Genomic DNA, 11,664 nt, shown 5'->3' on the forward strand with positions numbered 1-11,664 from the left:
ATTAATAGCAAAAGATACAAGAAGACGAATAGACTCTAACCTTGCGACTGGAGCAAAAGTCTCATTATAATCAATACCTTCTTGTTGACTATAACCTTGAGCTACCAGTCGAGCTTTGTTTCTGACAACTTCTCCTTTCTCGTTTAGTTTGTTTCTGAACACCCATCTGGTTCCAATGACATGAGTGCCTCTGGGTTTAGGAACAAGATCCCAGACATCATTCTTGGAGAATTGATCTAACTCTTCTTGCATAGCTGCCACCCAATCATTATCTTGAAGAGCTTCATCACAGGACGTAGGCTCAATCAGAGACACTAGTCCCAGAGGAATATCTTCAGAAGTTCTGAAGGTAGATCTGGTTCTAACAGGTTCATCTTTGTTTCCCAAAATCAAATCTTCAGATACGTTGCTACGACTCTTGACTTTCCTTGGAATTTCTGGAGATTTAATTTCTTCAGAGTCTGGAGTGACAGTTGCTTCTGGAGTTTTCTCAGATTCTACCAGAGTGATCTCTAAATCTGCAAACTTTTCAACTAGCTTTGACTTTTCAGGGTCAAGCTTATCATCAAATCTAACATGAATTGATTCCTCCACAATTTTGGTTTCTGTGTTGTATACTCTGTAGCCTTTAGAGCGTTCTGAGTATCCTAACATAATACCTTTCTGTGCTTTGGAATCAAACTTGTTCAGATGTTCTTTAGTATTTAATATAAAGCAAATGCATCCAAAAGGATGAAAATATGAAATGTTGGGTTTTCTTCCCTTACACAGTTCATAGGGAGTCTTATCCAGAATAGGTCTAATAGAGATTCTATTCTGAATGTAACACGCTGTATTTACAGCTTCTGCCCAAAAGTGCTTTGCTACATTTGTTTCATTGATCATGGTTCTGGCCATTTCTTGGAGTGTCCTATTCTTCCTCTCTACAACTCCATTTTGTTGTGGAGTTCTAGGGCAGGAGAAATCATGGGATATTCCATTAGAATCAAATAATTCTTCAAAATCTTTATTTTCAAATTCTCCACCGTGATCACTTCTGACTCTAACAATTTTAGAGTCAAATTCTTTTTGCACTTTAGAACAGAAACTGGTGAATACAGAGTGAGACTCACTCTTGTGCTTTAGGAATTTTACCCATGTCCAGCGGCTGTAATCATCAACGATTACTAGTCCGTACTTCTTTCCATTGACTGATGCTGTTTTCACAGGACCAAATAAGTCAATGTGAAGAAGCTCCAGAGGCTTGGAGGTAGAAACAACATTTTTCTTTTTAAAAGATGTTTTTGAAAACTTTCCTTTCTGACAAGCTTCACACAGAGCATCTGAAGAAAACTTCAGTTTAGGTAAGCCTCTGACTAACTCAAGTTTAGTTAGCTGAGAAAGTTTTCTCATGCTAATGTGGCCTAAGCGTCTATGCCATACCCATTGCTCTTCGTGAACTGACATTAAGCATTTAACATTTTGATCTTTTAAATCAGAAAGATTTATTTTATAAATGTTGTTTTTCCTCTTGCCTGTGAAAAGGACAGAGCCATCGTTCTGACTAATGGCTTTACACGTTTTTTGATTAAAGATTACATCATAACCGTTATCACTTAATTGACTTATGGATAACAAGTTATGCATTAATCCTTCTACATAAAGAACATCAGATATAGAGGGAAGAGTACCATTACCAATAGTTCCGGAGCCTCTGATCCTTCCTTTCTGATCTCCTCCGAAGCCTACAAAGCCAGCGTCTTTAAGTTCCAGGCTTTGGAACATAGACTTTCTTCCCGTCATATGTCGCGAGCATCCAGAGTCCAGGTACCATGACTGGTGTCTGAACTTTGCTGCATAGGATATCTGCAACATAGATAATCTTATCTTTCGGTACCCAGAATCTCTTGGGTCCTTTCAGATTAGTTTTCCCAGAGTTTCTTACAACTTTGGGTCTTCTAGCATTTTTAAATTTGTGTTCTTGTGTGTGTGTATAGTGGTATGAAAAAGGTGATTTAATTTGGTTACTGGTAGAAGTTTTATCAGAATCAGAACCATATCCAATTCCCCTTTTATTATTCTGACTTACTCCATAAATCATGGATGCCATAATACTCCTATCTATTCCACTCTTCAGAAACTTCTGAAAGGCTTCTTCATATTTATAAATAATTTCATTTGAAGTTTGTGGTGCTTGAGACAACACTTCTTCTAATTCTAAGCTTTTCGTTTTAGCTTCATCTCTTTCTAACGTTAAAGATGTGATTGTATCATCTCTTGCTAGAATTGTTGTCTCAAGTTTACTACACTCTTCAGATTTTGCTTTAAGAAGGCCTTTAATGTTTTTAACCTTTTGTTTTAATTTCTGAAGGGAGGTAAGAGTTTCTGATAAACATGATTCTAAGTCAGATCTAGAAAGTTCAGAAAATACCTCTTCAGATTCTTCATCTGAGCTGCTGGATGTGGTAGCCATGAATGCAAGGTTGGCTTGTTCATCAGAGTCAGATTCTGATGATCCTGATTCACTATCGTCCCAGGTGGCCATTAATCCCTTCTTTGTTCTGAAGGCATTTTTTTTGAAGCTTTCTTTCTTAGAGTTATCTTTCTTCAGCTTGGGGCATTCATTTCTATAATGACCTGTTTCTTTACATTCAAAACAGGTAATATCTTTATTAGGTTTACCTTTTGAAGTTGACTCTGATCTATCCCCTCTGGGTCTTGATCTTCTGAAGTTGTTGTTGTTCCTTCTTTTCCAGAGTTGCTTAACTCTTCTGGTTAGTAGGGACAGCTCTTCTTCATCATCAGAGTCTTCAGGTTCAGAGTCATCAGTGTCTGCAGTTTCTGCTTGAAGAGCCTTGGTTCTGTCTGACTTCCGTCTTTCAGGTCTGGACTTCAGCGCCACTGACTTGTTCCTTTTCTGAGGCTCGTCCTCCTCTAGTTCTATCTCATGGCTTCTGAGAGAACTAACAAGTTCTTCAAGGCTGATACTGTTCAGATCCTTTGATAACTTCAGAGCAGTAACCATAGGTCTCCATTTCTTTGGCAGACTTCTGACAATCTTCTTAACATGATCTGCAGTTGTGTATCCCTTGTCTAGCACTTTAAGACCTGCAATAAGAGTTTGGAATCTGGAAAACATAGCTTCTATAGCTTCGTCATCTTCCATCTTGAAGGCTTCATATTTCTGGATCAACGCCAGAGCCTTCGTCTCCTTGACTTGGGAGTTTCCTTCATGGGTCATCTTCAGAGAGTCAAGTATATCTTTAGCCGTCTCTCTGTTGGTGATCTTTTCGTATTCGTTGTATGATATAGCATTTAGAAGTATTGTTCTGGCCTTGTGATGATTTTTGAACTCACGTTTCTGATCTTCTGACATTTTGCTTCTGGGAACTTCAGCTCCATTTAAGGTTGGAGGTTTGTATCCATCTGTGACAATGTCCCAGAGGTCAGCATCATAACCAAGAAAGAAACTTTCGATTCTATCTTTCCAGTAATCAAACTTTTCTCCATCAAAAACAGGAGGCTTGGCATTGTAAGAATCTTTCTCATTTGAGTGGGCCATTTGTTTTTCTCGCACTGGATCTCTCTACACGGTTAAGTGTTTGATTTGAAAATCAATAACAGAGCCGGAGCTCTGATACCAATTGAAGGTGAGAAAAACAAGAAAGGGGGGGTTTGAATTGTTTGAAAAATAAGCGCTTTTGCAAAATGAAATCACACAATGATTTTATACTGGTTCGCTTATAACACAAAGCTACTCCAGTCCACCCGGCCAAGGTGATTTCGCCTTCAACAAGGACTTAATCCACTAATCTTGAAAGATTACAAACAACCCCTAAGAGAGAAGAAAATCTCTTAGTCCTCTCAAGTCTACAGACTACAAAGAGTCACTTGAGGAAATCAAATAAAAATTAGATACAAGATGTGTAATCTAGAGTGCTTCTAAGAAAGCAAATATTACAAACTTAAGAACAAATTTTTCACTTGATAAGCAAAAGCTTAGTGAAAATCTTTGAAGAACAAAGATGTTTTTCTTGAGCGTGATATAATTTCAGTATAGTTTTGGCTAGTGATTTCTTGTTTTTTTACTGAATGAGATTTCTTCTCTATTTATAGGAGTTGAAGTAGAGTTGAAGTAGCGTTGAATCTGTTGGATATTGAGATGTAGTTACGCCATTCCATTAATAGCTTCTGCAGTAGACTTTTTCTCTTAGAAGTGACTACTTACCACAAGTAGTATCTTCTCTCTTGGAAGTGGAGATTAACGTCTCTTTCTAATTGAGGAAATCCATTTGCAGAACTTTAACTTGGCTTAAACGTTACTTCATCATGATTAACAATTCTGATTAGAGTCTTTGTGTATCTGGAGAAACTTGCTTCTGATGATGTCTCATGAAAGTTCAGATGGCGCTGATAACTTCAGAATTTACAGAAGGCATTTGTTCAGAGTCAGAGCTTCTAGAAACGAGATTCCTCTTTAGATGCTTCTGATACTTGAGATTTTGCATCTGATCTTGTTTTGCATCTGATGACGTCATCAGATTTATTTCTTCTTTCTATAGAACCCTGCACACTTAGAAACTTTTCGTTAGGGTGCCATTTTTGGTTTCATCCTTTGTTATCATCAAAATCATGGAGTCTGTTGTAGAACACTTTTTGTTCTTACAGCAACATGCCACGCAAGCCTCATGACCATCCACTCTAACACCTATGTGTACACTCAAGCCTGGGTAGTGGGCTTATTTCTCACAAAATATCCCATCCCAACAAACAGACAACCAGCAGATGGATATGAATGAATGCAAACATTAATGCAAACAATAAATGCAAATAGTAAATGCAAACAATAGACAATGAATGCAAACAGGAAATAATGGATGCAATAAATAAACACAGCACAAAGCAACCAAAATCCTAACCTAGAGAGCGCTAGGAGAGACTCGCTCAGGGAAGATGGACCAGCGGAGGTCAACTTCTCTACATCCCCAGCAGAGTCGCCAGCTGTCGCATCACGCGAAAAACCGGCGGGAAAAGAAAGAAACAACAGAGCCGCCACCGTTCGTTATTTATCCCAAAAGAGGGAAAGGAAACGCTCGAAGTAAACCTAGGAAAGAACATGGTCTCGCGACCAAAGAGGATGAGTTCGGGAGTCGGTTATGCGAAGGGAAGGTATTAGGCCCCCTACGCATCCGTAGTACTCTACGGGATCCACGCACACTAGAAAGGAAAATGGTTGCTAAACACTGCTCAAATACTCACACACACTGGCTGAAAGAAACGCAAGAGACTGACTGAAACTGACTCGGCAGGATATCGTATCCTGGGCCTACTTAGTCTATCAGACATAGACATCAGAGTCGAAGTAGTTCGGACTGGGGAAACGAAACATGCTCGCTAGGATGTCGCATCCTATGCATACGTATCTTCTCGGACGAGAGAAGAATCAGAGCATTCGTAGCTCGGCTGACACGCACACAAACAAACACAAGCAAAGGCAAACGTGGAGCCCGACTGCCAATCACTGGACTTATGTCAGCATCCGAACCTAAACACACGCACACTGGAACCCAAATGCCACTCGATGGACTTACATCGACTTCCAAGCACACAACAACACAACAGGTTGATAGGGAGTCGGGGACTCAGCCTATAACTGTCAAGCAACACACACAAAAAGAAAAAAAAGGCGCCCGGAGAGATCAGCTCAATCTCCTGCCTACATACTTCATCTGGTGTGAAGATCAGGGCGATGTAGTTCCCCTACGCAGGGACAAGGACTAGCCTAACCAGATAACAGAGGGAGACACAACACTAGGGAGACTACGACTCGAGCCTAGATGTTGTCATGCAAAGTCAACCCTAAGTTAAGGTTTCTAGCTAAATGGCACAAGGGCCAACCTATCCTAACAGACACAGGAAAAAGCAAAGTCTCGATTGCAACTAGGGCAAGAGAAAGGGGATATCTCAATCACAACAGGGGTGAGAGAAAAGAGATAGATGTTAGTGGTTAGTCAAACTCGACAAGACATCGCATCTCGTGCCTACGTATCTCATCTGAACATGAGAATCAGAGTTGCCGTAGTTCGGCCGAACAGTTCTAAGCATGGCTCACACAGGAAGCAAGCCACACAAACTTGACTTGCACAGGAAGCAAGTCAAGCACAACCTACCTTGCACAAGGGCAAGTCTAAGCTAAACCTAAAGAGGCAAAGCAAACAGGCAATCACACAAAGCACACTCTATATGCATACAAGAGGCTCAAGCAAAAGGTTAGGCACTAGGGCCAACTGGAATAGGGTAAGTGTTGCTCTTAACCTTGCCATTGAGAGGCTAAGGTGAAGCGGATGAAAGGAGATGAGGGGTGTGCCTCATTGCTTCTATCCCTGATCAGGGAGAGCATCAAATAATAGAAAGTGGGGGAGTTCAGAAAGATGGAACTCTTTCCCCATTATTGACTCGATTAGATCTTGGGTTTTTATCTCGATGCTTCAACCATGTAATGGGAGCAAAGAGAGGACACACTGAATAGTGGGGGATAGGCTACTTATCCCTACCTTCCACCAATTGCCTCAAACGAGGACTTTTCCTGCTTGGGACAATTTTAAACAAACACAGACATTGCCTCTTAAGGAGGACTTCAGACAGTTTGCCCGGTCAAATAACAGACCGGGTCTCCAGACTACATGAAGTAAAAGAGATTATACCTCAAGCAAGTTGCTAAAAAGCAAAGCAAAGCAAGTTCAGAGAACTTAAGCAACTAAGGTACCTGAAAAAGTCAAACCAATCAGTAAACAGTTTCAAAGTTAAAACCAAAAGGAATGGATAAACAGTCAACCACAGAAGGTCAACTGTGCAAAGTAAGACTCAAACACATGAGTCAAACCATCTACAAAACAAAGGTTAGTTCACATGTAAACAAAATCCAATCCCATTTGCATGATCTCAATGGCAATGGTGCTTAACCTGAAACAGGAACTCAATAGTAAGCACAAAAGACCACTAGGACTAGCCTAGGGTCAAGGATGAAAGAAAAAAGTCAAGGCAGCAAGGAAAAGTCAACCAAAACCAAAGTCAAACATTTGAGAAGCTATCACAATTGGGCCCATAATCAAATCATGCATCATTATCATTTCATGAACATTTGAAGTCAAAGTAAGGCAAATGAAAACTCAAAGAAGTCAACAGAATGACTTGCATCAAAAGTCAACCCAAACATTTTCAAAAATCATCAAATAAATCACACTCAATCCTAACATCTAACATGGTATACATGTAAAATCTCATGGCATTTGGATGAGAGGAAGGCAGTCAAATAAAATCATGAAGTCAAACCAATTTCAAGTAAGCACAATGAAAATCAACAAGCATGGGTCAACTTCAAAAAATCATATCAAATTGAAAACAGATGAGAAATGAATGAGATTAACACCAATGCAAAGCTTGAGATGTCTAGTTATCACATATGAAATTTCATGATCATACAATATGGTATGAGAATTTCACAAAAGATTTGGCAATGTATAGCACAAAAAGTCAACAAATGACTAAGCATGGAAGAAAATTCTCAAATAAATTGGAAACAGGACAATTAATTCCAGGAAAATTCATACACAAACTAGACATGTGATAGATGATTCATGCAAAATTTGAGGTCATTTGGATGTAGGGAAGCATGTCAACAAAATTAGAGCAAATGCATGATCATGGTATGGCAACAAATGTAACACATAACTTCAAAAAATCATATCCAGCAAACCACAAATGGAAAATCCACAAACTCCATATGGAAACAAAGGTCAATGTGTCTAGTTTCATCACAAAAAGTTTCAAGGGCAATGGATGTATCATGAGTATTTCACAATTGAAATGGCCAAGGGTATCAATATTGCATACATGTTGGGAAAACAATCACCATTTAAAATCCAGTCAATGAAAAAAAATTAAAATTCACAATTAAATACTAGACTCAATCATGAACGTTGTGGAAAAAATTGCATGATTTTCGGAATAAAAATGAAGGAGAAATGATTTTTACAAGTTGGATGAATAATTGGAACAAGTATGAACAAGCAACATGGCAATGGTCAAAGCAAGGAGTCAACGCATGGCATAGTTGAAATTCCGTGTGTCATTAAGTAAAACGACCGTGCTTAAGGGAAGAGAACGAAATGTTCTCATTGGCTCTCAGCCAATGGAACAGTACACACAGCCAATGGATGCACGAATTCTGGGTTTCTACTTAAACCCTAGGGTTTTAACACAGCCAAGCAACTTCATGGTATTTCCAACATCAACACAAAACTCGATCAGCATACAACAGCATTCATCATCCAAGCAAAGTCATCATTAATCAAAATACAAACCTCATGGCAAGCAATCATGGCAATGAAACAGTATGCTCATGCAATAACTAACAGCCATAAACCAAACATGTTCCTGCGCATTTTCTGGGCTCTTCTATGGTTCATGAACAGGGCACTCATCTTCATGGTTCATCATTAATTCAAACAGCAGGGCAACAGCATGGCAATGACAGTATGTTCATGCAATCACAAGTAATAAAAGCAAAAACATGGTTTTGGAAACAAGCTAGGGTTTTAAGATAACAGCAGCATGTGTTCATCATTTACAATCGAGCTTCATGAAGATTTTTCCAGAAATGAAAATCACACATACACAAGTGTTCATCAAGGCATGGTGAACAACAAATCATCATCAATTTTCCATATAGCACAAACATACGCATGAATCGAGCAGAGAAAGCATGAACATCAAATTTTGATTATGAACAAAAGGTCCCAGAAATGGATGAGCAGCATATCATTAGAACCATTAGGGCATGGTGAAAGCAAATCCATAATTATTTTTCAGTGTAACACAACATGGAAGTAGAATCGAACAAAAATGCAAATGGACACAAAATTTCATTCTCATATTTCTTGCAAACCAGCCAACTAAATTTCATGAGACAAACTTCCTTAGACTCAGCAAGCCAAGATCTAAACTACACATGTCATGGATTGGGGAAAATGATGGTCGAAAACTTACTTGTCTGTGAAGAAAAATGGATGCAGGGCTTCTTTTGTGGTTGCAAGCAAAAACAGATGAGCGCAGTGGTTGGTATTGATGTATGCTTGATGCCCTTTAGCTCAGCAAAGCTTGCAAGTACTCAAATCACCAAATGCCATTGCTGGAGCTTGATGAGAACAGAGTGAGAAAGGGGCTTTACAGGCGATGAATGGTGGTTGAATAATCTTCCAAATGTTGCTCAGGTGAAGGAGTGATGATGGAAGCTTGTGGTGTTTTGAGGGTTTTTAGAAAAAATGTTGCTCGAGCCAAAATGCAGTTGAGAGAGAGGAGAGTGTTCTGGTTCGTTTCAGCTGCTCTAGGGTTGTGGAATGCGTCAGAAAAAAGGTTTATATGTGCTGTTTAGTATTGCCTAATCAAAAGTTAATCCCACTTTGCTTAATGAAAACCAATTGCAAATTGCTAAGTGTGGAGAATATGGAAGTGGAGGTGTGGTGGACTGGTCGAATGGGCTTGCAAACAGACTGCTAGCAGACCAAAACTCTGCTGTTTGTTGTTGCTCATAAAGTACTGCATTTTGTTTTGCTCTTTTCAAACCATTTGCCAAAACACCAAGTTTACAACTTTGGTCCAAAATGATGGCATGATGATAGCATGGTTATGATTTTAAGCTTGGAACATGTCACAAATATGATATAAAGTGAATCCCAATTGGCCAATTGTGTAAAAAGTCAATGAATCAAAAAGTCAAAGTTTGGTCAAACTTTGATTTTTAAAGAAAAAGGTCAAAAAATGCCATTTTGATTGGCAAGGTTTTAGGTCATGAAGTTTATATTTTTGGAAAGGGGATGAAAAATGTGGTTTGTAGGAAAAAACCCCACCAAATTTGGCCTTATGGTTTGGGAGATATGCCTCTTTGAAGTTCACAAATTAATGAAAATGAATTGATCATATCTTGACAACCACACATGGGATTTGAGAGTTCTTGGACTTTTTGAAAATGGGAGAACAAGATCTTCAACTTTCATGTTGGGCCAAAATTCATTTGAAGCTTGTATCATGATGCAAGCTGAGGATCAAGAAGTTTCTATTTTTGGCAGTTGAAATTACAGGTCCACTTTCTATTTCTGGAAATTTTCTGATTGGCTTCAAATTCTTCCATGATGTTGATTGCTATGACATATAAGGTCTATTAGGACATGAATAAGCTCCTTCAAACCATTTCCATCCATCAGAACCAAAGAATCAACCACAGTTGACCAACTTTGACTTTCTAGGGTTTTGGACTGTCTATGCACTGGCTGATGAATTCCAAACCCTAATTCCTTGAGACCTTGACTTCAAATGATGTCCCAAGTTGTATGGACTCTTAATTATTGACCATGGTGCCCAAATTCCACAAGAATGGCCACCATTCACTGCTTTGACTGATTGTTGATTGTCTAGGGTTTCTGATTGACTGTGCATGCACTGATGACCTCTGAGCCTTCAACTCTTGACTTGAACACTTCAAACAGACCTCCAAGTCATGTGAACTTGTTGGACAAAACCTAGGGCCTCTGCTCCTTGAGAAATACCTTTGCTTGATTGGTTGACTGCTCTCCTGATCAGTTTGACCTAATTCTTGCTTGCTTGCTCTTGGGGCAACTGAGGACAATGCAAACGTTATGCAATGGAACATGATATGCTATGACCTAATATGAAATGGTATGTACAAAGATAGGTGCAAATTTGAGGTGCTACACTAGCGAACAGTTGCGGGTTTTGAATTTTAAAACAGTACGATCTCAGCAAGCTTCACATCCTATGGCTTCCATTATAGAAATTATATGGTTAAACATTCAAGATATTCAGATATATTTAAATCCACAGGCAAAACCTCAAATATATTTATGAATTCAATTATGATATCACATCTAAATCAAGAACATAAAGCGGTGATAGTAATGCAAACCTGTTTGCAATTGAATTGCAACCTTGAATTGGCAAGTCACTCTTAGGGTTGGCGCCGGATTGAGTTGGGCGGAGGTAACCTTTGTGCAGATGAGTTTTCCTTCAGGGTTTCCTTTAGGGTTGCTCTGAATTCTCTGGGTTAGCCTCCAGGGTTTGCTGTCTGTGGGTGTTTGCCTTTCTCCTCCGTTTTCGTTCGATCCCCTTTTTCCTGACTGAAGTGCTGGTATTTATAATGTTTTTTGTGACCTAATGGGCTCAGAATGAAGCCCAAAATTTCTGGTATTCGCACGCTTCGCTAGGCGAGTGGTGTAGCGAAGGGTTCGCTAGGCGAAGGATTTGCTCGCCTAGCGAGCAAGCCAGTTTAGGCCATCTTCTGGATTTGGCCACCTGTGTGCTGGGTCTTTGTTCCCTTAAGATCAATGTCTTGAAAAATAAGTTGGAGTGCCTTGAAAAATGCCTTGTAATATTAACGGGCAAATTTTGGGGTATGACAGCTGCCCCTGTTCAATATTCTTGAACCGAGAGAGTTAGAATGGTATGTACGCTATTCATGGTTTGGAGGTGGAAGATTATTGAACACTTAGAATGCCCCAAAAATTTGCACTTGTTAATTAGTCTTGATGGAGATGGGCTTAGAGATGCCATCCAGAAGGTTTGATGATGAGAGCTTCAGAGTGCGTCGTACATTAGACGATATCTAAAGAC

Source organism: Lathyrus oleraceus, chromosome 1 (genome assembly GCF_024323335.1).
Source record: "Lathyrus oleraceus cultivar Zhongwan6 chromosome 1, CAAS_Psat_ZW6_1.0, whole genome shotgun sequence".
Taxonomy (NCBI): domain Eukaryota; kingdom Viridiplantae; phylum Streptophyta; class Magnoliopsida; order Fabales; family Fabaceae; genus Lathyrus; species Lathyrus oleraceus.